The sequence below is a fragment of the Acinonyx jubatus genome, chromosome B2 (assembly GCF_027475565.1).
Source record: "Acinonyx jubatus isolate Ajub_Pintada_27869175 chromosome B2, VMU_Ajub_asm_v1.0, whole genome shotgun sequence".
Lineage (NCBI taxonomy): Eukaryota > Metazoa > Chordata > Mammalia > Carnivora > Felidae > Acinonyx > Acinonyx jubatus.
This window is the reverse complement of record NC_069385.1, coordinates 121,598,417-121,625,707: the sequence shown is the minus strand read 5'-3', so window position 1 is coordinate 121,625,707 and position 27,291 is coordinate 121,598,417. Positions and strand designations below refer to the sequence as shown.

General features: G+C 35.6%; 1 protein-coding gene and 1 pseudogene across 3 annotated transcripts in view; one reads left to right on the top strand and one right to left on the bottom strand.

Moving 5' to 3' along the window:
- EXOC2 (exocyst complex component 2) overlaps positions 1–27,291 on the top strand; it is a 267,798-nt gene that overhangs the window by 210,334 nt on the left and 30,173 nt on the right. The gene's annotated exons all lie outside the window — the stretch shown is intronic.
- On the bottom strand, positions 238–26,667 carry LOC113593973 (uncharacterized; annotated as a pseudogene).

The following is a 27,291-nucleotide window of genomic DNA, read 5'->3' as shown; positions in this document are numbered from 1 at the left end:
CAGTGGGCCTCTTTATAACCATTATGTTGGACTCTTTATCAAGTAGATTGCTTATTTCTGTTTTGTTTAGTTATTTTTCTGAAGTTTTGCCTTGTTCTTTCATTTGGAGCATATTCCTCTATCTCTTCATTTTGTTTTACTTTCTATGTTTCTTTCTATGAATTAGGTAAAACTGATACCTCTCTCAGACATATTTAGGAATGCCCCCTACATACATGGTGTTGCCTGGTGGCTTAACTAGCTGGAACTATAATGGGCATGGTCTGGTAGTCCCGGGGGTGTTCTGTGCCAGGGCTCCCTTGGTGTGGGATTGCTGGAGTCAGGACAGAGCAGTTCAGCGTGCTCCATGCAAGAGACACCCCAGTGGGATGGCTGGAGCTGAAGTGGATGAGAGCTGACAAATCCCATGGTACTCTGCACTGGGGCCACCCTGTCGAGACTGCTGGAGCTGGGACAGGCCCAGGATACTCTTGGCAAGGGGCACTCCAGCAAGATAGCTGGAGATTTCGTGGCCAAGGGCTGGGGCTGCCTTGGTGGAAAACCTGGAGCTGGTTGGTCATAGGTGGAGTTGCTGCCTTGGAAGGATGTTAATGATGGTGTGGGCAAAAAGCCCAGGATTTATTGAGGTGGCAGGCCAGCTAAAGCACCTGGACCCAATTCTTGCCTGTGTTATCAAGGTAGAGGGAGAACATAAACAATATTTCTCACTTGCACCTCCAACCCTGGGGAGAGTTTAGTAGCAGTTTCTTACTGTTTTGTGGACTCTCTAGGGTTAAAAATGGGTTTTCCTCACTTATAGTCTAGTTTCTTGTGAAACCACTGTTCTTTTGTTGTGCCCAGCTTGGGCAAATCTGTCCAGGGGCCCTTTAGTGCTGCAGTTTTGCAGTTTGCAGTTTTGGGGGGTGGGTTTCCTGTAGTTACCATACCTTCATTGCTCTCACCTCATGTGGTCTGGTCCCTCTATCCTTTGTTGTGCAGGGCCTTTTCAGTCAGCCCTCAGTTATTCTTCAGGAGGAATTACTCTTTATGTAGGTATAGATTCAGTGTGCCCATGAGAGAACATGAGTTCAGGATCTTCTATACCACCAGCTTGGAGACAAAGACAAATGTACAGCTTTTCTTAAGTCTGTAGTCAGTCTGTTCAAGAAAATTTCAGTTTTATTTTAAGATCTCTACCTTTCAGAATTTTTCACACATTTACATTGTCTGAACTTTGTAATAGCCACTGGATAGCTATGTTATTTTTTGCCTTTTGTAACTTTCAGTGATTCAGAGCTGAGGCCAGTTCAGCATTTCTAGAGAATAAGTTGTTAGAAGAATGGAGATAAAGAAAATAGTATCTTTTATTTGATTTACAAAAAATGGAAAACTACATATCTTGAAGCTTGGTTTGTGCTTTTTGAGAAAAGGGATCATCAAAATATTTGAAGGCCTGTGTAAAATAATAAGTTGGGTATGTTGTATGTGTATGAATTTATATACACACATACATATGTTATTATATATATACATAGCATTTATTATGTACTATGTACCAGGCAGAGGGCTTTACATGGATTATCTGATTTAATCCTTATAACAGCACCTCAAGGAGCAGGTGATATTTTTATTCTTATTTTATAGATGATGTCATTGGGCACAGAAGAGGGTAAGTAATTGCCTTAGGTAACATAGACAGGAAATGGTGGAGCTGGATTCAGAGTTCACATCCAGACATCCCCTACCTGAAAGCACTATCTTGTGATGTTAGGCAAAGAGCTAATAACCTCCATTAAGAATCTATTAAAAAAGACAGAAGAGTAAACACAAATCATGAAATTCACAAAAGAACTAAAATGATCAAAAACATGAAAAAATACTAAAAATCTTCAATATTCAATACAAATTTAAAAAAGCATTAAGTTTTCGTTTTTATAAAGTGTGCTAGAATGGCAAATGTTAAAAAGCTTGATAATGCTTTTTGGCAAAAGTACTAAAAAGAAAACTATCCTATTTTTAGGAGTATAAATTGGCATATCTATACCAAACACATACACATTAAATATTGTTCATTCTTTATAATGGAAGAGGCTGCTTTTAAGGAGACGTAGCTGTTCTATAGTAGATGAGATGGAGACACACACACAGATACTGTTCATATATTTGGTAGAAAAATATGTTCATTATTTTCTCACTTTTATTTTAAAAAGACAACATACAATTTACAGTTTGTAAAATTTGTCATGTGCAAATGTATCTTGACAAGGGGTGGGAGGTAGAATTTCAGAAAAGTATAATTTTCTACTTTAGAACTATGTGTTATTTGAGTATTTTCAAGGAACATTCATTTTTACTTTGAAAAGAATTTTACATTTTTAAAAAAGAAGAAAAACTATCCATGGAGTCAACATACTCAAAAAGAAGCATGTAACACTAATTTTTCTCATGGACACGAACTTGATTTAATAGTCAAAGAAATGACATACAGGGCAAATCTAGAATTTCAGCAAATCATTTGAAACTTGTTCCTGATTTGCTTTTGGAATCATCATTGCTGGAGTAATTATAGCCAGGGTGTCTTAAGGTCAGCCTAAAGGGAAGCCTCTAGTTAGTGCAAGAGGATTTTTAAGAAACAGAGTTCAATAAGATGATTCCAAAATTTGTTTAGAAAAGGTGAGGACTTTGTACAGCCAAAACAATCTTGAAGAAGAACAAGAAAGTTGGTATACTCACACTACTTGATTTAAAGACTTTTTAAAGCTACTGGAATGAAGGTAGTGTGGTATGATAATAGGATAGATAAATAGATCCAGGAAATAGAAAATATAAAAAGACCTACACATCACAGTCTGTTGATTTTTAACAAAGGCACCTAAACATTTCCATGAAGAAAGGAAATCTTTTCAAGATATGCTGGAACAAGTACATAAATATATGAACAAGCATTTCACAAAGAAGATACATAAATGGCCAATAACAAATTAAAGGTATGCACCATTATTTGTCATCAGGAGTAAATAAGTAAAAACCACAATGTGCCACTACTTCAGACCTACTAGAATAGCTAAAATTAAAGAGACTGATGATACTACATGTTGACAAGGATGTAGAACAACTGGAACTCTCAGACATTGCTGATGAGCCTATAAGATGGTAAAGCCACTTCGGAAACAGCTTCTTATAAAGTTAAACGTAAATCTACCCCTTGAGCTACCAATTCCACTTCTAGGCATTTTCCCAAGAAAAATGAAAAATAAGAGCACAAGTGGACTTGTACAATGTGGTCATCACAGCTTTATTCATAATAGCCCAAAACTGGGGACAACCAAACTATCCATCAAGAGGAGAATGTATGAAATTATAATATATTCGTACAGTGCAACAATATCCATCCATACAATGGGGGTGCAACTTATCCTTGTTATTGTTGTTACCCATCAATGTGGATAGGTCTCGAAAATTTGTTTAAGTGAAATAAGCCAAATACAGAATACATAAAATGGGATTCCATTTAAGTGAAATTCAAGGACAGGCTAATAATGTATGGTGACAGAACCAGAATGGTGATTACCTGTGGGAGGATGGTGGGAACTGATGGAGAGGCACCTTCGAAGTGTTATATGTCATGATTATGGTAGAGGATACACAGTTATGTACTTTAATCAAATCCCATCATATTGTACACTATATGTGCATTCACTATATGTAAATTTTACCTAATTTTTTTTTTACCTAAAAAAATGACTGGAAAAAAATTTAAAGTCCTGCAATAAAAACTGAATTACTGGAAAAGAATACACAAAATAAAGAGGCATAGTTAGAAATGTAAAAGAGAACTTGACGTTTAAGTTAAACAGAGGGGATAAGTTTGCTAATAGATTTATTTTTTTATTGATAGAAAAGTGTACTCCACGAAAAGAAAAAATTATTGTAATACTTATTCAGGTGTAAAAAAGTTAACGTGTGAATTGAAGAAGAATAGTTATGGGGATGGCTTAATTTTACAATAAGAAGAAAGAGATAATAGCTTACTAAGAGCTAATGCATAAATTCTAAATGTTTTAGATAATTTGCAATTCTGTTTATAGGTGCTCTATGATGTGGCTGCCTCTAAGTAGCCATTGAAATGGTAGTTACAATTATAAAAGTGTAGTTTCCAGGATCGGAGGGGCAGATACCTGTGCCTTGGAGTCATCATCACATCTGGTCTTAAAGCCAAGCTTTTTGAGAAATGATTGTCAGAACAGACTATATTAGGCCTGGAGAAAGTGTTAGGGACAGATCTAATAGTTCTCTTTAAATGGTTTTAAAACAAAACAAAACAAAATCAGTTCTGTATAGCTGGAGAGTTAGAATTACAATCAATAGGTAGCAGTTGTAATTAGAATTTTCTAAAAGTGGTTAGCCTTTTAAGAAACATATTTTCTGTAGCTGCCAGTGTTTACATCAATGATGAGCATTCAAAAACAAGTGTGTATACTGTTTATCAGGGACTTTTGTTGAATCTGAATGAACTTGAAGACTTGGCAGACTGAGACCCTCCTACTTTTATCTGGGATGATCAGACTTGGCGTTATATTGTAGGTGTCTTGAGGAACAAATAGGTTTTGGGAAATTAAAATTCCAAATCCCTGAAAGTTTCCCAAACAGTAAGTAATGTGTTTGAAGTGACTTTTTTTTTTTTTTTTTTTTTTTTTTTTTTTTTTTTTTTTAGAGAGAGAGCACAAGGGAAGCGGGGGGAAGAGGCAGAGGGAGAGAGAGAGAGGGAGAGAAAATCCACACTCAGCATGGAGCTCAATGTGAGGCTCAAATCCCACAATCCTGGAATCATGACCTGAGCTGAAATTAAGAGTCAGATGCTCAACTGGCTGAGCCACCCAGGCGCCCCTTGAAGTGATGTTTTAAGATGATGGCATGGTTGTGGGTTGGGAGACAAAAAAGGGAGGCTATTTTGGAAGTCTTGGAATGAAAAGAATGGACTGTGAGCTTGGGTGTGGTCAGAGGACAGATAAGATTTCATTTATAATGAACTATGGGTAGATAAGTTGGCAATATTAAATACAGTAGGTACATTAACAACTTGGGGAGAACTGTCAGATAAGCCTTTTCACATTTCAGTCAGCACAGTATCTGTTTTTTGCTAGAAGAAAAAAATAATTAATTTTGAGATTAAGTAAGTAAAACTGCTTTCCAGAGTAGGAATTGAGTCTCTTATACATGTTTAGAAATTAAAGGGAAAAGTCAATTTTTTTAGTTCACTTACTTTGGTGTATATCACTGCTCAAGTATGTGTATTGCTTGGATATTAAACTAAGAAAGCAAATTATCACTTTAGAAATAGATTTTCCTGGCATTCTGTGGTCTGTAAGTTCCCAATAGGGCCTGAGTTGACCCTCAGTCGTTGCATGACTCTGCTGACTGTCTTTGAGGCAGGAGCAATACTGTTTCACTACGGACCCTAGTAAGTCTAACAGTTCTCTCCCCATATGTCAGTGTCCTAACGAACACCTGAATAAATATTACAAAGATTTTCTCTTTTCACTGAGTATACTTTTCTATCAAAAAAATAAATACATAAGCAAAGTTATCCCTTCCGTTTAACTTAAACTTCTCTTCCCTTAGCTTCATTTTCAGGTTTTTGTTAAAGCATTCAAATATACTTTTACTGCAGTATCATTTCTGACCAGCTCTGCATGCCCACCCTTGCATACATACTGCCACCAAACGTTGCCTTCGTATAATAGTACTTTATTAAAGATACCAATTCAGTGGAAAATACAGGTATTTTTCCATTCTAAATAGTACATTCTTCTAAAGAATTTGGAATGCTGCATTTCAGTCATACAAGTTATCATTTGTGACCAACAAGATTTTAAAGGACCTCATTGTACTAACCAAAGAAAACTATACGTTTGTTGCCCTGTTTAAAGTTAGTGTAAGTTGGGGCACCTGGGTGGCTCAGTTGGTTAAGTGTTCAATTTCAGCTCAGGTCATGATCTTGCTGCTCATGGGTTCGAGCCCCTCACTGGGCTCTGTGCTGACAGCTCGGACCCTGGAGCCTGGTTCAAATTCTGTCTCCCTCTCTCTCTCTCTTCCCCTCCCCCGCTCACATTCTGTCTCTCTCTCTCAAAAATAAACATTAAAAAAAATAAAGTTAGTGTAAGTTGGATTTACAGATACAGAAATATATGTATTTGGAACACTGAGACTAGAATAAAAAATTAAAATCAGTCTGTTAATCTCTGTACTCAATACCTGTAAAATATTTCCCTCATGTACAGATAGAAAATACATTTGCTTTTCATTCACAAATTCAGCAAATATTATCCAGCTTTCCAGGTTGTTAAAGATAGCAGTTCCTGATTTCCAAGTTTAAAATTTAAATAGAGAAGCTGACAGTATAAAAGAGATGAAATCATTGTGATTTTTACTTAAGTAAGTTAGAAGGCTCTCATATTCTTCTATATCCTGTGTTCTTCTCTGAGAATTGAAAAATGTATGGGGAACCAGGGCAATAAACTTGAGTGTGTCCACCTAATGTTCTTTATACTCTGGAATATTTTTAAAATCAAGGCATTTGCTGGAGGATACTCCTGAAACTTTCTTAGTATCTGTATCTGTGGTGCATGCTTCTCTTTTGTTTGTTATTGGTTGGTTGGTAGTGTGTTGTGAGGGTAGGTATTTGGTGAAAAATATCTTAACATTAGGTAGCAAAAAAAAAAGTTACATGCCAAAATAGGTCTGTTATTTTCATAAGATTTTATATCCATTTATTTTGAAAACAATACCTTCTTGGAACACTTGAGATTTTTCTCCCCTTTAAAATTAAAATCCAGTGAGTTATATGGGAGGAAAATATGAAAACCAGCTGTAATTCTGTTCATTTGACTACTCATCTATTATTTTATTTTAAATTATCATCATTTCTTTACAGTTACCTAAGGAAAATATATTTCCACTGACATGTGAAGGCTACCCTAATTTGTTATTGTATATTTTTTTCCAACATTTTTCTGGTAATACTGTTTTGTGATTTTTAACTAGATCTTTGTATTTCATTGAGTTAGTTGCACTTATCTCTGCATGAAGAACTCTGACCTCGTGGCTAAGCTACTTGACACTTATATCATTAAATCAGCACCGCCCATTTAATTGAACACTCATCAAGTGTTTAACTTTCCATAGGGAAAATCTTTCTCTGAAAATTTTTGGAGAGTTTACTAAAATGCATATTCATGCCTGGGACAGGGTATACACACATTGTTGCAAAATTGCTTAATAGTCATATTCAATATTAGAGAAGAGAGAAAAGAAGTGACTGTCTCACCCCATCAGTATCTAAACCTAAACAAAGTAAAGAAAGAATAATACTATTTGAATCTCTGAGGATAGGGAATCAATGAATAACAACACCCTTCTCTGCCCAAGCTTCAGGTTTTCAAAGAATAACGCAAAAGAGTCAGCAGATGAGAAGCTGATACTGGAGAATATGATTTAGATATAAGAGCCAGATGGGCTCCCTGGCCTCCAACTTCCATCTTGAAACAGGCCACTAAAGGGAAAGGCTGATTGCCGAGCAAATACCCAGGTCACTGCCTCACTGTCCAGAGCAGAGAAGGAAGAAGAAAGACAGCAAGCCCCTTGCTCAGGACTTCAGTAGATTCACTTGACCCAACCAAGAGGTGGACTAATGGTTGTGCTTCACCAACTGGGAAGTCCCATTTCTGTAGGAGAGGAGTAGGGGCGGGGCAGGGGGGTTGGCAAGAGGTCACGAGTGTCAGGGGAAAATCCCACTCATAAAAACCAGAAGAGTGGAAGACCTCATCCCCCTTATTAAAAAACATAACCAGCAAGAGATGCCTAGCTCTAGGTTTGCAGGCAAAAAGATATAAGCTGATTTCAGCAAATAAAAAACTTGTGTCCATTTATATACCAAGAAGCAGAATTATTTCAGAATCTAAATATCCATTCTTATTACAAATAAAATACCTCAGCCAGCTGTTTAAGGATCAGTTATAACGATGGTAACATTCTAAATTGACTCTGAAGCATTTTCACTCTGCATCCAACTTCTGGTTTTCTGAATGATGGAATCCAGCAATCAAAACCTTCTTCACTTCTGTTCCCTCTAATTTCTGCCTATGACTGCATGTGTACCCATTCTTCCCTTCTCAGCCTGTTGAGGGCTAATTGCATCTGCTCTCTGATCCAATCCCTGCTACCCTCTTAGGGGCCACATGCCATCAACCTTCTTTTTCTCCAGGTCTTTGACATTGTTTTTCATATTTGTGTTCATAGCTCCTAAATGGTGCCTGATTCATAGTAAGCCATTGGTAACAGATTTATTCACTTAGTTGATTAATGAGAACTACCTTATCATAAGTTACTCAAGCCAGAGATGATAGGGAAAATTAAACATCAAGTAAAGTACCAGTTTACAGTTTAGTTTTTAAGAGTAATACATACTTTGAACAGAATGATTGATTTAATTATCTTTTTACAATTCAGTAAATGTCAAAGAGAACTTCGGTTGATTAGATACAAGTTACGAAAAATAACAATTAACAACCTATTTAGAAATGATCAGAATATTGTAAAGTACATTAACACCAAAGATCTTTTAAGTGTAATTTTACCTTTCTAAAATTATTCTGAAGATTATTTGAGTCTTGCAGAATTTTAAGGGCATCATTCTGAACATTATATTCATTTTGCTATTTGTTGAACACTTTTAAAAATCTGCCCTCTTCTCTGAATTTGGAACATTACTGGTTCTTTTATGTTTCTCTTCTGACCTACCTTCCACAAGTCTCCTGCTTTCTAATCTTGGAGTGGTTTGACACTTTATTACTTCTGCTTTTGATCAAAACAAATGCTAATTGAGTGAACTTTCTCTTTGAAGAGAGAAGTCTAAGTCAATAATCTTTTCCTTTACTGAACTCTGAAAGACTAGTTTTACTAATTTCTTGGACTAGTTTTCTTAATTTCATTTAAAAAGTATTACAAAGTAGATTTCAATAAACTTGTATTTGATCTACTTATGAGAAAAGCAGTTTTACATTTTCTAGGGAGAATAATCCTAGTCAGTCTTTTTTTTTTTATCATGGTTTCACTATTTACCTTACCTTTTTTCCAGACATTTTCTCCTTCTTTATAAGCAGTTTATATATTAGAGTCAGTGCTATAAAGCCATTTGTACAGTGCTTTGAACATTTGGTTATAATTTCTTTGTCTGCCAAACATTTTTCGATGTGAAATTTATTAACCTTGAGATGACCTGTGGCCCGCATATTTTCTTCATTACATGCCTTATCTGTTAAAGCATTTATTGTATTATGTATTAAATTGATTGATTGATTGTAAGCTATGCTGTTTGTCATCAGGGTAAACTAAAGTACTTTTGTACACATAAACAGTCTAAGTCACTTTTTTTTTTTTTAACTTTTCATTTTGGGCATTTCGGGCATATATCAAAATAGAATAGTAAAACAAATCTTGACTGACATGTTGGCCAGCTTCAACAATTATGAGCTCATGGCCAAACTTGTTTTTATCTGTACCTCTTAATTCCCCACTACCTTTGGATATATTATTTTGAAGTGAATTCCAGACATTAGATCATTTCATCCATACACAGATCAGATAAGGACTGATTTTTTTAAAAAATAACCGTGATACCATCATCAGATCTGGAAGAAATTAACAATAATTTCTCACTTTTATCAAATATCTAGTCAATGTTCAGAATTCTCATAAAAGCTTTTTAGATAGTTTGTTCAAATCAGGATTCAGCCAAGGTCTATATGTTGCATTTAGTTGATATGTCTCTTAATTTTTTCTGTTTTTCCTCTAGGGTCCCCTCTTTTATTTATTTATTGAATAAATCAGGTTGATTGTTCTCTATGTATTCTCACTTTCTGCATTTTTCAAATTGCTTCCTCATAGTGTCATTTACTATTCTCTTCCGTTCCTGTGCTTCCTATAAATTTGTGATTAATAAAGTAACTTTATCAGTTTCAGGCTTGGTTTTATTTTAATTTTGCTTGCTGCCATCAGGAGGTACATAGGGTTTGGTTGTCTTTTTTTGTGATGTTAAGATTGAAAATTGAATTCAAGTGTTACTGGCTCAATCCAGTCTTTAAAAGTTTATCATAAACTTTTCATCTGGTGGTTTTAACATCATTGGGAATTGTTGCCATGACCAGTTTTTTCCTTAAGGATTACAAATTCATGATTGTTTGCTGAAACACTAAATAGAAAATTTTCATCAACTGTTTTGTTACTCTGAAGTGAAGTTCCTAAAGGAAAGGCAGGATATGCTTAATTCTTTCTCTTTTTTTAAATCAGTTTTCAGATTGAGTTGGTTCCCTCACATTTTAAAAAGTGATCAATAAGATTTTAAAAAAATTATTGTTTTTGTTGGTTTGAACGTATTTAATGAGTTTCAACTTATTATAGTAGTTATTTTTTTAATAATCAATTTGTGCCCTCTTTGTCTGGGGAATCTCTTCAGATGGGCTCCTGACTCTGAAAGTACAGCTTCATGGTGCTCCCTTACTCCCTGGTATATTGAGGTGTTGCATGCTTACTGTGTGCTTTCTTGTCCCAGATGTGGAATCAGCCATTGGAAGGAAATGAAATAATATAAATATTGAAATAATGTAAAATTTGAAGCAACTTCTTTTCTTTTACTTTGCTTTTACTTTTTTCATACTTTGTTCCTGTTCTTCCTATGTCCCCCTGGGCTTTTTTGTGGTCTGTCTGTCTCATTAACTCTCATCCAAAAAGCTCATTCTGTAATTGGATAAGCAGTGTTAGCAGCAGTCACATTACCTGGTGGCTTCTTATGTTCCAACAATACCATTGCTTTTGTTCAAGTCAGCACCAGGTAAGCCCATTCCTTAACATCATAGTTCTTACCAGTCAGGTAGTGAAAGGTTATGTCCCCTGTAAAGAGGTGTCTCCTAGTCAGGAAGACATTAGAAGGACTATATATGTATATTCTGTAATTATGAATCTGTAAAAAGGGCCTATGGGAGGTGTTAGGGTTTTATTTTCCTTACTTTACCTGATTTTGTATACCTAAGAGTCATTCTATTTTTTTTTCCCTTCCCCTCCCCTTAAAAACTGAGAATAAACTGAGGGTTGATGGGGGTAGGAGGGAGGGGAAAGTGGGTGACGGGCACTGAGGAGGGCACCTGTTGGGATGAGCACTGACTGGGTGTTGTATGGAAACCAATTTGACAATAAATTTCATATTAAAAATAATAATCAAGGATAATTATTATAATGCCAATTCAGAGACATATATGAATGTTTAAAGGGACAGTAAAATTAATAGTTCTCATGGTGAGGCTATATGTAAATTCATTTTTTAATGAAAATTCTGTAAAGTTTTGTCATATAAAAGTTAGAATCCAATTGTCCACTGTATGTCTCAATAATATGTTTACTTATTAAATTATCTGACTCATTAAAAAAAAAGAGTCATTCTAAAAGTCATATACACACTTCACAGTTGTGTGCACCATGGTAAAACCCAAGATAACAGATATTTGTCTGTATTCTACCATTTTGGCATTCTTTTCTCCACCCCAGCTATTTTATTATTTCCTTGTGACCTTGGCTACACTAATTTAAAAATATTTGTCTTTAAATAGTTCTGTGTGAAAAATTTTAAAGGGCATTGGAGGGCTTGCCTTTATTTTGATCTCTGACTTAGGGCATGCCCTGAAAACCTGTGGAAGTCTGTGGTGCCTGTCAGACACGATGAGCAAGTGGCTATGTCCACTCTTTTGTTTGGCTAGTTGCAGGTCCAAAATGTAACTGCATAGTTCCAGGTTTGGTAACATTGACAGCTTACAGGTACTGTTGACATTTGGATCATCATTTTCATAATTTAGCGTAGGTGTTGTAACTACTATCAAGGAGTTACCTTATTTCCACTTTGTTCATATTCAGAAATTTTTATTGACCTGACACAACAAACTGATTAATTTTAGTATAGTATCTCTTCACTCTGCATTATATGTAAATTTTAATGAAACACTTTATATTGTCTTAGTATTTAGATGGGTGGAGTGCATTGGACTAGTAGAATGAGTAGACAATTCCAAATTATTACTTTAACCTGGAAAGCTCTGACAAATGTTATGCTTCCCCCGTTATTTATAACATGCATCACAACAGAAAGCTGAAGTTCAGATGACTTCCAAATGTTATATTTGAACTTCTTAACAAATTTTAAGTCACCATCAAAAGTTTTTTATTTCTGGGGCACCAGGATGGTTCAGTTGGTTAAGCATCCAACTTTGGCTCAGATCATGATCTCATGGTTCTCAAGTTCCAGCCCTGTGTCAGGCTCTGTGCTGACAGCTCAGATCCTGGAGCCTGCATCAGGTTCTGTGTCTCCCTCTCTTTCTGCCCCTCCCCTGCTTGCGCTCTGTCTCTCTTCTTTCTCTCTCTCAAAAATAAATAAACATTTAAAAAAATGAATTCTTCCTTGCAATAATCTAAAAAAAACAAAAGTGTTTTTATTCCTTAGTCACTGGTTAACAGACTCTAAGGCATTAAAATAACAGAAGTGAAACTAAGGACAGACAAGTTGTCTAAAAAAAAAAAAAAAAAAAACCCTGAAAGCTACTTTATACTCACTGCAGATACCTAAACACTGTGTGTGTGTGTGTGTGTGTGTGTGTGTGTGTGTGTGTGTGTACATGGTCTCTCTTTTGATTGAAAATTATTATTAAAATTATTGTTGTTATCCCTCCTTCAAGACTATAATGTGCCCTGTTATACCAACACACCTAGAATCCAATTGGCCATACTTTGGCTCCAAAACTACTTGTGCTAAGATGGGTCTGCATAGCTCTCTGGAATTGCCTTATATCCAACGGATATTTGATGATTTTAAAAGAGAACAAGAGAGATTACAAAAAAGCCAGGGATAGGTAGGAGATCAGAAAACTCAGTGTGGAAAGGACAGAAGGATGTTAAGAGAAGAATTTTTTTTCTATTTTCCTATTCACTTCCAATGCCCACATTCCCTTAACTGGCCTTCCTGGTTTTTGTTCTTTAATTTCTTTGTTTCTCTTTGTGTTTCTTTACTTGGGGAAGTGTGGGAGTAAGTTAGGATTCCTAGTTGCTAACTTCTAGGAAGAACTGAAAAATGTGTATTTCAAGTGTTCTCTTCTTTATACCATAACAATATTATTAATTTGTTTCTGGCATATTCTGTAAAAACCAATATGTTTATAGTTTCATCAAACGCAAAACCATTCATATGCCTTTACTGTGGCTAGGATTGAAAGGGAAAATTTTGAAAACTGTTACTTTATAACTAAGCCATTGTTGCTTATCATTCTCCTTAAAGTTTTTTATATGCACACATCTGGTCATTGGCTCCTATAACTTTCCCTTCACAATAACCTTCAAAGATATCTCTTGCCCTCATTTAGCTTTGCCAGCCCTTACTCAGCTGCTCCTGCATCCCCCTGTACCCTCCTCTGGGCTTCTGCTCTGCTGGAGCACTCCAACTCCTCTCAGAGCTTCCCACTTGAGCATGCCTAAGGTCCTTGTGTGCACCTAGGTGTGAGCTTCCAGAGAACCCCTGGAGGGGCTGCATCTTCATCACCACCAAGTCTGAAGCCACTGAGAAAGTGCCACAGGCAGATTGTGTACTCAAAAACTGTTCTCAGGAATGGAAAAGGCACATGAATTTACTCATTCTAGTAGAAGATGCACACCTATAGAATTTTGTGAGAAAGCTAAACTGTAGAACAATTCTTTGGGTTTCATCTTCTCTAATATGTCATCAATCAGGGTCAGAAAAGCCATCTCTGTCTGCATCTCTCCCCCAGTACAGGAGAGAACCTCATAGGTAAACAGCAGGTTGATAAATATTTATTGGGTTAATTACATCCAACTTCCTTAACCATCTTCTCTTAATAAGCAACAAAAGCCCACCCCTAATTACTTTAGTATAGCTTAAGAATAAGCCATTTTGATAACTGTTGAACATTACAGTGGAAAACTTTTGAGTATGTGTTTTTTAAAACAACAACATCTTGAATATTTCCTGGGAGTCCCCATTAGAAGGGAAACTGACAGGTCTGAAAGGGTCTCAGGCACCTGGCACATTCTTCTCTTCAGAACAGAGGAAACCAAGTCTCAGGTGAAGGGTTACTGAAGGCCTTGGAGCACCATGTTGTTGACAAAACTGGGACTTTTTCTGCCTCGATTTATTATTTATCAGCAAGCTAATTTGGTAAACTCTGTGTTGTATCAACAGTCCAACAGTGATATTGTTTGAATCCAAAACTCAGTTTGGGGCTAAGTTTTAAGTGATTAGAGCAATAGACATCAACAAAGCAGCTTGTGTCTATAGGAGCAAGTTAAACATGATAATAAAATCTTTATAATGTATAAGATATTTACTTGGGATATGGATTTTCTTTTGTATCAATTTACTGATAATGTTTCATACAGATAATAAAAATGTTTGAGTGACAACCAAAGTAAATTCATAAATATGATATATTTGAAAACCCATTTTTCATTTTTTGAAATTGCTGTCCTTTCTGATTGCAAATGGAGTGACAGCCTATGATTACAGTAACAAGAACTTTAAGAATTATATGTAGAATGCATATCACTTTTAGTAAGTTTGTGTATTGAAGGAGCTTAGTTATAGGTTTTATGAAAACACAAAAAGCCACCTTCAGGGAGTTTAAATATGAGGGATATGAAAAAGATTAATATTCTACAGTTGGGTTGTATAATGAAAAGAAAAATTGGTATATTTTCTTAGACCTTTTTCTCTTCTTTTTTGATTTTGTGCTATGGCTTATTTTTTTTGTTTTGTTTTCTACTAAGGAAAAGTGATTAACAAATCCCTTCCCCCTTTTTTTTAACTAGAACAAGTGCTATTTTTGGACACATGTGCCAGTATCCAGCAAGACCATGCATAAATTATTGTTGACAGTGAAGTGCTTTTGGTGGGCACATAGTCTTTCACCATGGGAAAACTGGCAGTGTCCACTAAAGATAAATTTGCATTTTTGCCATGACCCAATTTGATTCCAGTATATTGCCTAAGAGAAATGAGTGTTATGCCTACCAAAAGACAGCAACATTCATAGCAGTTTTATTTAAAATAGCTAAAAATTGGAAACAATTCAGATGTTATTCAGCAGTTAGAATGGGTACATAAATTGTGGTGTAGCCATACAGTAAGATTTGTATAGCAATGACAATGACCAAGCTCTTCCATATGCAATATTAATGGTTCTCACAGATATAATAGAGGAAGAGTCCATATCCAAAAGAATACATACTGTCTGCTTCTGTAGGAGTTCCTTATTTCATTTGTATGAAAGCCAACATACTGATCAATGGAGATGGAGGTCTGAATAATGATTACCTTATAGGTGGGGGTATATTGTCTGGGAAGGACTACAAAAGAGCCTGATGGGATGCTGGATATAAATATTTTATGTCTTGATGTGGATGGTGGTTATATATGTGTATACAAATTTAAAAAAAACCCATCAGGTTATACACTTAAGATTTATATGGCTTATTATAAGTTGTACTTAATTTTTCCCCTTCATTTTGTTTTTATTATAGCATGATTGATTAATTTACAGCAAGCAGAAAATAAGCTGGGTCTTGTTTTGATCTAAACATTGATGTTTTCAAGGTTGACACAATATTTGTTAAAAAGAACATATAAAAAATACCTTTTGAGAAGCTCTTAAAAGAAAGAAAATATGAAGTTTAGCCCCACAACCTTCCTCTTTGGTAGAACTGCAAACGACTGCTACAATTTTAAATAGACTTTTTGTTGTAGAGTTTACATCTAGGAAAATCTAAAAAAATTAGATGTGCATATAAAGTATTGCATAGCAGAACATAAACATTAACTGCAAACAGTAAAGAAATGAAAGTTCAAAATACTGTCAAATATACAAAAGTTCTAGAATCAGTCCATTAAAAACATTCCACAAGTAGTATTTTAAAACTATGTTTTGTTCTTTACAGGCAAGGCCTATATTACTAAAACAAAAATTGATAAAAATGATCCTCCAAAAGGAATTGTCTCCCCACAATATTTCTTACTTATACCTGCAAACAAGTTATCTGTAATTTTTAAAGATACCAGCCTTTATTCTGAAATGAGTTTGGGCATGTCCCTTTTATTGCCCCAAATGATTTCTCACAGAAATGCTAGAAATTATAAATGGTTGAGATATAATTTTCTTTTTTAGTCAGGTATTGCCAGATACTACATTGATAACCAGCCACACTCAGAGATGTGACTCTTACTTAAAGTTAATTCTTTTTCCAAAATATTTTAAATTTCATGGCACCACAGAATCAACTAGAATGGGACTACTCTTTTTCAACTTGCCTCACATGCAATAAACAGGTGTGAAAAACAAGCTTCCTTCATAAAGTGGTAGGCAAATTTTGATACAAATGCACAGACCGAGTGCTATAAACATCAAAATTCAGTTCTTTTGTACTATGCATATGCATAAACATAAGCCTAGTTTGAAGCAATTTACTTGCTGCTTTTTAATAGCAGTAAGAAAATGAAGCAATATGACTAGCAATGCTCTTTAAAGTTTAAGGTAACTACTTGAGAGCATTTTTTCCCCTTAAAATTATTTCTGCCATCATTGACCTGCTCAGATTTTAAGGTGAGTTCTTCCAATGTTTATATGTTCTAAATCATCATAGAAACCAGAAAAAAGCAGTGAAGATTACATCTTTCAGTCAAAAACTCAATCTTCCCCCAAGTCCTACTTAACCCAGTTGACATCATTCCCCAAGATAGTTAGCAAAAGAACTATTCCACAGTGTCATAAGTTAACTATTATCATGTATCTAGTAGACATCTTAAGACAAAAAAGTCTACCCTAAATGTGTCTGATCAGTCTCACTTGTACTATGGCTACAACTTCACTTTTACATCATTCTATCTTATTAGCAAGCTACATTTCTGTGTTAACAGTTATACCAAATATGGATATGAAAGTAAATTTTTAATAAGATAGTGTTGCAAATTATGGTCAACCAATATCTCTTCACCAATACTTCAAGCATAAAAAATGAGAATCTTTACAAAAATATACAGAGGGGGCACCTGGGTGGCTCAATCAGTTAAGTGTCTGACTTTATCTCAGTTCATGATTTCATGGTTCATGGGTTCAAGCCCCGCGTTGGGCTCTGTGCTGACAGCTTGGAGCCTGGAGCTTGCTTCGGATTCTGTGTCTCCCTCTCCCTCTGCACCTCTCCCACTTGTGCTCTGTCTCTCTCTTTCTCAAAAATAAATAAACATTAAAAAAAATTTTAATACATGGAGATACCACAAACTGGTAGCTGCCCATAACATTAAACAAACTGGCTCTTAAGAGTGGCTGCTCAACTGCCTATCATTTTAATTATAACCATTTGCCCAGTACAGGGAAAACTGCCACGTGTTTTTGAAGCATTGTTGCAACACTGTATTCCTGATAATTTAAGTAAACAAAACCATGAGTAAATGAATGATACATGCCCCAAAATATCAAGATTTATCCATTTGACTTAACACTAGTATCTAAGACTTTGATTTAGATTTTGACCTAGACCTAGATTGTGATCTTGACTAGATTTGAATCAAAGTGGTTCTTTTTTCCTTGATTCATTTTTATATCTTGAGCCAGCCTTATAATGTGTTTTGGAATCTGTTTTAGAGGTAAATGCCTCTGGTTTTTGTAAGAGATGCACACCTAAAATGTGATTGAGCCTTCATTTCTTTCTTTAAGTTTTATTTAGATTCAAGTTGGCTAACATACAGTGTAGTACATTGGTTTAAGGGGTAGAATTTAGTAATTCATCACTTACATATAACACCCAGTGCTCATCCCAACAAATGCCTTCTTTAATGCCCATCACCAAGTTAGCCCATACCCCCCACCTAGTTCCCCTCTATATTTGTTATCTATATTTAACAGTCTCTTGTGGTTTGCCTTCCTCTCTGTTTTTATCTGATTTTTCCTTCCATTCCTCTCTGGTTGTTTCTTAAGTTCCACATATAAGTGAAATCATATGATATTTGTCTTTCTTTGATACTTATTTTGCTTAGCATAATGCACTCTGGTTCCATCCATGTTGTTGCAAATGGTAAGATTTCATTCTTCTTGCTTGCTGACTAATATTCCATTGTGTATATGTACCAAATCTTCATTATCCAGTCAACAGTCAGTGGACATTTAGGCTCTTTCCATAGTTTGTCTGTTGTTGATAATGCTGCTATTGCATGTGCCCCTTCAAATCAGCATTTTTTGTATCTTTGGCTAATACCTAGTAGTGCAATTACTGGGTTATAGGGTAGTTCTTTTTTAACTTTATGAGGAACGTACATACTGTTTTCCAGAGTGGCTGTACCAGTTTGCATTCCCACCAACAGTGTAAAAGTGTTCCCTTTTCTCTGCATCCTCGCCGATATCTTTTATTTCCTGAGTTGTTAATTCTAGCCATTCTGGCAGGTGTGAGGTGATAGCTTATCATAGTTTTGATTTGTATTTCCTAGATGATGAGTGATGTTGAGCATCTTTTCATGTGTCTGTTAGCCATCTGGATGTCTTCTTTGGAACAGTGTTTATTCATGTCTTCTGCCCATTTCTTCACAGGATTATTGTTTATTAGGGGGTGTTGAGTTTGATAAGTTCATTATAGATTTAGAGGCATTTACCTCTAAAACAGATTCCAAAACACATTATAAGGCTGGCTCAAGATATAAAAATGAATCAAGGAAAAAAGAACCACTTTGATTCAAATCTAGTCAAGATCACAATCTAGGTCTAGGTCAAAATCTAAATCAAAGTCTTAGATACTAGTGTTAAGTCAAATGGATAAATCTTGATATTTTGGGGCATGTATCATTCATTTACTCATGGTTTTGTTTACTTAAATTATCAGGAATACAGTGTTGCAACAATGCTTCAAAAACACGTGGCAGTTTTCCCTGTACTGGGCAAATGGTTATAATTAAAATGATACTAACCCTTTATCCGATATGTCATTTGCAAAGATCTTCTACCATTCCATCGGTTGGTTGCCTTTTAGTTTTGCTGAGGGTTTCCTTTGCTGTGCAGAAGTTTTTTATCTTGATGAGATCCCAATAGTTCATTTTTAGTTTTGTTTTCCTTGCGTTTTGGAGACATGTCAAGTAAGAAGTTGCTGTTACATCAAAGAGGTTGCTGCCTTTATTCTCCTCTAGGATTTTGATAGTTTCCTGTCTTACATGTAGGTCTTTCATCCTTTTTGAATTTGTGTATGGTGTGGGAAAGTGGTCTAGTTTCATTCTTATGCATGTCTCCAGTTTTCCCATCACCATTTGCTAAAGAAGCTGTCTTTTTTTTTTTTTTTTTTTTTACATTGGATATTCTTTCCTGCTTTGTCAAAGATTAGTTGGCCATACATTTGTGGGTCCATTTCTGGGTTTTCTGTTCTGCTCCTCTGGTCTATGTGTCTGGTTTTTTGTGCCAGTACCATACTGTCTTAATGATTACAGCTTTGTAATATAGTTTGAAGTCCAGAATTATGATGCCTCCAATTTTGGTTTTCTTTTTCAACATTACTTCAGCAATTCAGGGTCTTTACTGGTTCCATACAAATTTTAGAATTGTTTGTTCTAGCTCTGTGAAGAATGCTGATGGTATCTTGAGAGGGATTGCATTGACTATATAGATTGTGTTGGGTAGTATCAACATTTTAACAATATTTGTTCTTCTAATCCATGAACATAGAATTTTCTCCCATTTCCTTGTGTCTTCTTCAATTTCTTTCATACCTGTTCTATAGTTTTCAGTGTACAGATCTTTTACCTCTTTGGTTAGGTTTATTCCTGTGGTTTTTGGTGCAGTTATAAATGGGACTGTTTTCTTGATTTCTCTTTCTGCTGCTTCATTATTGATGTATAGAAATGCAACAGATTTCTGCATGTTGATTTTATATTCTGCAGCTTTGCTGAATTCACGTATCAGTTCTAGCAATTTTTTGGTGGAGTCTTTCAGTTTTCCATATAGAGAATCATGTCTGCAAATAGTGGAAGTTTGACTTCTTCCTTGCCAATTTGTATGCCTTTTATTTATTTTATTTTATTTATTTTATTTTTATTTTTATTTTTGTTGTTGTTGTTGTTGTTGTTGTTGTTGTTGTTGTTGTCTGATTACTAAGGCTAGGACTTCTAGTACTATTTTGAACAAGAGTGGTGAGAGTGGACATCCCTGCTGTGTTCCTGATCTTAGGGGGAAAGTTCTCAGCTTTTCCCCATTGAGGATGATATTAGCTGTGGGTCTTTCATATATGGTCTTTATGATGTTGTTGAGGTATGTTTCTTCTATCCCTACATTCTTGAGGATTTTTATCAAGAAAGGATGCTGTATTTCGACAAATGTTTTTTCTGCATCTACTGAGAGGATCATGTGGTCCTTATCCTTTCTTTTGTCAGTGTCCTGTATCACGTTAATTGATGTGCAGATATTGAACCATCCTGTAGCCCAGGAAAAAAATCCCACTTGATTGTGGTGAATAATTCTTTTATGTATTGTTGGATTCGATTTGCTACTGTTTTGTTGAGAATTTTTGCATTCATGGTCATCAGGGAAATTGGTCTGTAATTCTCCTTCTTAGTGGGGTCTTTGTCTGGTTTTGGAATCAAGGTGATGCTGACCTCATAGAATGAGTTTGGAAGTTTTCCTTCCATTTCTGTATTTTGGAACAGTTTGAGAAGAATAGGTATTAACTCTTCTTGACTGGTAGAATTCCCCCTGGGAAGCCATCCAGCCCTGGGCTCTTGTTTGTTGGAAGACTTTTTTTTATTACTGATTGAATTTCTTTACTGGTTATAGGTCTGTTCAGTTTTCCCTTTCTTCTTAGGTTATGTGTTTCTAGGAATTTATCCATTTCTTCCAGATTGCCCAATTTGTTGGGGTATAATTGTTCATAATATAATAGTTTGTATTTCTGTGTTGTTGGTTGTGATCACTACTCTTTCATTCATGGTTTTACTTATTTGGGTCTTTTCCTTTTTATTTTTGATAAGTCTGGCCAGGTATTTATCAATTTTGTTTATTCTTTCAAAGAACCAGCTTTTAGTTTCATTGATCTGTTCTCCTGTTGTTTTGATTTTGATATCATTGATTTCTGCTCTAATCTTTGTTATTTACTGTCTTCTGCTGACTTTGGGCTTTATTTGCAGGTTTTTTTGTTTTGGTTTGTTTTTCCCCAGATCCTTTAGGTTTAAAGTTAGATTGTGTATTTGAGACATTTCTTCCTTCTTAGGAAGGTCTGGATTGTTATATACTTTACTCTTTTAACTGCCTTTTCTGCATCCCAGAAGTTGGGATTGTCGTGTTTTCATTTTCATCAGTTTTCATGTACTTTTTAATTTCCTCTTTAATTTCTTGGTTAACCAGTTCATTCTTTAATAGGATGTTCTTTAACCTCCAAGTATTTTTGATCTTTCCACATTTTTGTTTTTTGTGGTTGATTCCAAGTTTCATAGCATTATGGTCTGACAGTATGCATGATATGATCTTTGCACATATTGAGGGCTGATTTGTGACCCAGTATGTGATCTATTCTAGAGAATGTTCCTTGTGCACTCAAGAAGAATGTGTATTCTGCTCCTTTAGGATGAAATGTTCTGAATATATCTGTTAAGTCCATCAGGTCCAGTGTGTCATTCAAAGCCATTGTTTCCTTGTTGATTTCCTGCTTAGATGATCTGTTCTCTGATGTAAGTGGAGTGTTAAAGTCCCCTACTATTATTGTATTATTATCAATGAGTTTCATTATGTTTATTATTAATTGATTTAATTGATTTATATATTTGCATGCTCTCAAGTTGGGAGCATAAATATTTATAATTGCTAGATCTTCTTGATGGAGAGACCCCTTAATTATGATATAATACACTTCTTCATCTCTTTTTACAGCCTTTGTTTTAAAATCTAGTTAGTCTGATATTAAGTATGGGTACTCTTGCTTACTTTTGATATCCCTTAGCATGATAGACGGTTCTCCATCCCCTCATTTTCAATCTGCAAGTGTCTTTAGATCTAAAATGAGTCTTTTATTGGCAGCATATAGATGGATCCTGGTTTTTTATACATTTTGATACCCTATGTCTTTTGATTGGAGCATTTAGTCCATTTACATTCAGAGTGATTATTGAAAGATTTGAATTTAGTGCCATTGCATTGCCTGTAGAGTTGAAGTTTCTGGTGATCCTCTCTGGTCCTTTCTAGTATTTGTTTCTTCTGATCTTGTTTTGTTTTGTCTTTCTCTGTTTAAAGAGTCCCTTAAAATGTCTTGCAAGGCTAGTTTAGTGGTCATAAACTCCTTTAGTTTTTGTTAGTCTCGGGAAACTGTTTATCTCTCCTTCCATTCTGAATGACAGCCTTGCTGGATTAAGAATTCTTGGCTGCATATTTTTTGATTCAGCATGTTGAATATATCTAGCCACTCCTTTCTGACCTACCAGATTTCTTTGGACAGATCTACTGCATACCTGATCTGTCATCCCTTGTAGGGTAAGGACTTTTTTCCCGAACCTTACTGCTTTCATGACTCCTTCCTTGTCTGTCTATTTTGTGAGTTTGACCATGATATGCCTTGGCAATGATCAGCTTTTGTTGAATTTAATGGGAGTTCTCTGCTTCTTGGATTTTGATATCTGGATCCATCCCCACATTAGAGAAGTTTTCAGTTGTAATTTGCTCACATAAAATTTCTGTCCCTTTTTCTCTCTCTTCATCTTCTGGGACTCCTATGATACGAATGTTAATCCTTTTTAATAAATCACTGAGTTCTTTAAGTCTTGTATAATGATCCTTCTGCCTTTGTCTCACACTTCTGTTCAGCTTCATTTTTTCCCCATAATTTTTCCTTCTGTATCACTGATTTGCTGCTCTGCTTCATCCATCCTCGCCATCATGGCATCCATTCAAGATTGTGCCTTGGTTATAGCATCTTCCGATTTCAGCCTGACAAGATTTTAGCTCTTTTTATCTCTGCAGAAAGGGATTTTTCCTGTGTCTTCTAAGCCTTTTTCAACCCAGCTTGTTCCTATAATTTTGGGGGGGTGGGGTTAATGTTTATTTTTGGAGAGAAAGAGAGACAGTGTGAGCAGGGAAGGTGCAGAGAGAGAGGGAGACATAGAATCTGAAGCAAGCTCCAGGCTCTGAGCTGTCAGCACAGAGCCCAATGTGGGGCTGGAACTCACAAACTGTGATATCATGACCTGAGCTGAAATCAGACACTTAACTGACCAAGCCACCTAGGCACTCTTAGTTTTTTTTTTTAATATTTTATTTATTTTAGGGAGAGTCCAAGTGGGGAAAGGGCAGAGAGAGGGGGACAGAGGATCTGAAGCAGGCTCTACACTGACAGGCTGACAGCAGTGAGCCCAATATGGGGCTTGAACTCATGAACTGCGAGATCATGACCTGAGCTGAAGTCAGACGCTTAACAGACTGAGCCACCCAGGTACCCCATAATTGTGCTTTTAAATTCTAGTTCATACATCTTACTTATATCTGTGTCAATTAAATCCCTGGCTGTCATTTCTTTCTGCTCTTCTTTTCTGGATGAAGTCTTCTATGTTGTCATTTTGGAGAAAGAAAAAAAATTAATAAAGTAAAATAATAAGTAAAAATCAGGGGCGCCTGGGTGGCCCAGTTGGTTAGGCATCTGACATTGGCTCAGGTCAAGATCTCAGGGTTGTGAAGTTCAAGCCCCGTGTCGGGGTCTGTGCTGACAGCTCAGAGCCTGGAGCCTCCTTTGGATTCTGTGTCTCCCTCTCTCTCTCTCTCTGTCTCTCCCCCACTTGTGTGCTTGCTCTCTCTCTCAAAAGTAAAATATACATTAAAAAAATATTAAAAATATTAAAAATTAAAACAAAATGAAAAAACTTCAATAAATGAAGTTAGATCTTAGGTGTGTTTCAGTCTGCTTGTTAAGAGAGGCTTGATAGAAAAAAGAGAGAAAAGAAAAAAATAAATAAATTTTTAATAAAATAAAATAGAATAGAATAAAAATGTTCTTTATCTAAGAAATAGAAAGAAAAAAAAACTATAAACAAAAACAAAAGCAAAGAAAATGAACAAATAAAAGGAAACCCAAATAAAGCTAGATCCAGTTTCCCCTAGAGCTGAAACACCCCTAGAGCTGCAGCACCCTATGATCTGTAGACTAAACAGGTGGAAGGGATTTGTCCTGGTCTTCTCTGGGAGGGGCCTGCTGTGCTGATTCTCAGGGGGCCTTGTTTCAGTGGAAATGTGGCTCCAAAGTGCAGATGAGTGGGACTTGGTGTAACCAACTCTGGCCTCCACTAGGTGGCTCTGTGTTTCCCTCTGAAGTCTGACCATGCTGGTGGGCTTGGGGAGGGTGGGTAAGGGAAGATGCCCTTTCCTTACCCTGGGAGGGCAACGCTTGGCTGCCTCTGTTCAGGATAGCCTTCATTTCTTTCTTGAGCTGGAACTTGGACTGTGATCTTGAACTGGATTTGATCTTGAAAAGATCGATGGCAGCGTTTGAATTTTATGATTGTCAGAATGGCTTCTGCTACACTTTGGTCTTCCAGCTGGTCTGTTTCCAAGGCTATAAATATTTCTATAGTTGTAATCAAACTACCAGTTTCTTGATCTTTCATAACTTCTCCTAGAGCATCTATATTGTATCTGTCATAATCGTTGTAGTGTGAAGAAGTATACACATTCCTCCCTTCCTTGGTTTTCATTTAATTTGGAGTCTTCTGATCCCTCTGTGCAAACTGTATTTCATTTTGGCATCCATAAATACATTTTCTATCCAAATTACGTAATAAAGCATCTTCAGTGTCACACATCCTTGGTTGAACATAAACAAATCCTCTTGGATAGCAGGTATAAAAATCAAGTGGAGCATACACATGAACTATAGGACCATAATGACCAAATTCCCATTGTAAACCTTCAGTCTGATATTGTGGGCCACATTCCTTACAAACAGAGATGGGGTTGGGAGGGAGGGGTGTGCACAGGTAGCGTGATATGACAGCAACATGAGTCTGGGCAGGGGCATTAATGGGCTCAGTAAACTGTCCACAGATCCTCAGATACTCTCAGCCAAAGGGATCCACTGTGACAGCCCTCTATAAGTTATACTTAATTTTAAAAGAGGGAAAAACTGAAAATTTAAAAATCTTGAAAACAGAGTATCATCATTTAGTAAGTACAGCCAATTGCTTACCTTTTTCAAATACATATCTTTGTGTAATATTTTGTGTAGGACATTTTCAGCTATGAAAGTCACTAAATCCAAGTATCTAAACAAAATGAACATTCAGACCTTCAAATCACTGTTATTTCAATTTAAAAACATTTTTTGTTCTGCTAAATGTCAAACTTAGAAAACTTATATTAAGGTGAAGCCTCATAAGCCAAGACCCCTGGCCCCCATTGGACATGTCTCATGAGGACATGCATTTGCTATTGCGTTAAGATGATTTTTTTTTAACTTTAGCATAACCTAGCATATTTAAACTAATAAAATAATTTTTATTTCCTTTGTACATTCTCCTTTTCTGTTTTTCTTATTTTTAATGCATGGAATATATAATATGCATCTATATGTATAAATTATGTTTTATACATTTATGTATTTGTTTTAAACAATATAATTATTTATTAACATAGTGGCACATAGTTTTATATATCAGAGGTTATGTATCACACATTATAATCTTATATCAAGAGGGTTCAAATTTATTTTACTTATAACTTGGATAATCAATAAGTTTGAAGACTGTGCCTCTTGATGGCAGGTACCATGCCTTAGTCCCACTGGGGTCCCCACCATAGGGAGTCCCTTTACATAGTGGATTCTCAACATATGTTTGAACAAATGAGTATTTTAGTAAATGAATGGTTTCCCAGTATGAGAATTATACTAGGTCTTAACATTTTTTCCTGATAAGAAAACATTTCAAACAGGTAGCATTTGTGTTTTCAGATGCCTGTACAAATGTAAGTGACACCTTTTGTGTACACTGCTTTAGAAAGAGCATGAGAGAGGACCTGATAACACAGTAAGTCATAATTGTACAAATGGAAACATGTAGGTTGCCCCATTTTTGTCATTTTTAAGCTTGTAGCATTGAAAATGAAATACCAAACATCATTTTGCTTTGGGTCATATTGAAAACTTGATGAATTTGTTAAGATACTACATTTTGGTCCATTTTTAAATAAAAATAACTTACAGTTTAACTGTTATTTTTACATACATTATCACATTTTATCCTTCCAACAACCTCATTGGAGTAAGATTTTATTTTCCCCATTTGGCTGATTTTTAAAATTTGAAGAATCAGAAAAGGAATCAGACTTGTTCAAGATACTAGACTTAGGACCTCAGCCCTGTTCTTCTGTCTCTAAATTCTAACTTTATCATTCTTATTGGAGAAGTATATAGGGTATAGGAGACCAGAGAGATAACAATACTATATAATTTTGCACATCCTAATATTTTGTAAATAATTGGATTAAAAAAGCACTTTGTGCCTTTCTCTGTCCGAGGTACCCCTAACAAGGTACGAAGAGGGAGAGCTGCCACTTTCCCTGAATGAGGGCTCATAGGCTTTGGTCTCATAGTCCTACTCCAGCTGAAGAAACAAGTGGCGACTTGCTAAAAGGACAGTATGTGTATTCAGTTTTCCTTTTTCTGTGAAAAACAGTGACTTATACTGGATCATTTCAATGTATGATAGAATTATAAATGTTACTATAATGAAAGATAAAAATATCAGGAAGAATAAAGAGGTTGCTTTTGTTTTTGGATAAAACTGTACCAGAATCTTCCCTATGCAATAAATTTGGTAGAGTAATAAAAGGAAGCATTGATTTTGAAGATGGAAGAGCAACTGCATAATTGTTAATAATAACTTCAAGAGAAAAAATAACTTAGAATTCAGATATTGGAAAGAAATTTTGTTGCAGAGTCAGAGAAACAAAATCCTAGCAATAAAATGAGTTGTTGTTACTACCTTTCCTGCTCCTTCTTGCTACTATTGAGTTCCCGTGCCTTTGTAGTTGATAGTCCTTACAATAAACTTTATATCCAGCGTTATAGATAATGCAGATGTAGGCTAATGTAGGTAAACAGCTTGTCAAAGTCAGATGCTACCATCAAAGCCCTTTCTATCTTGCTATACTGCTTCTTCAATTTCATCATTTCAAACATTTAACAACCAATTGCTTAGTAGTTTTAATTGTC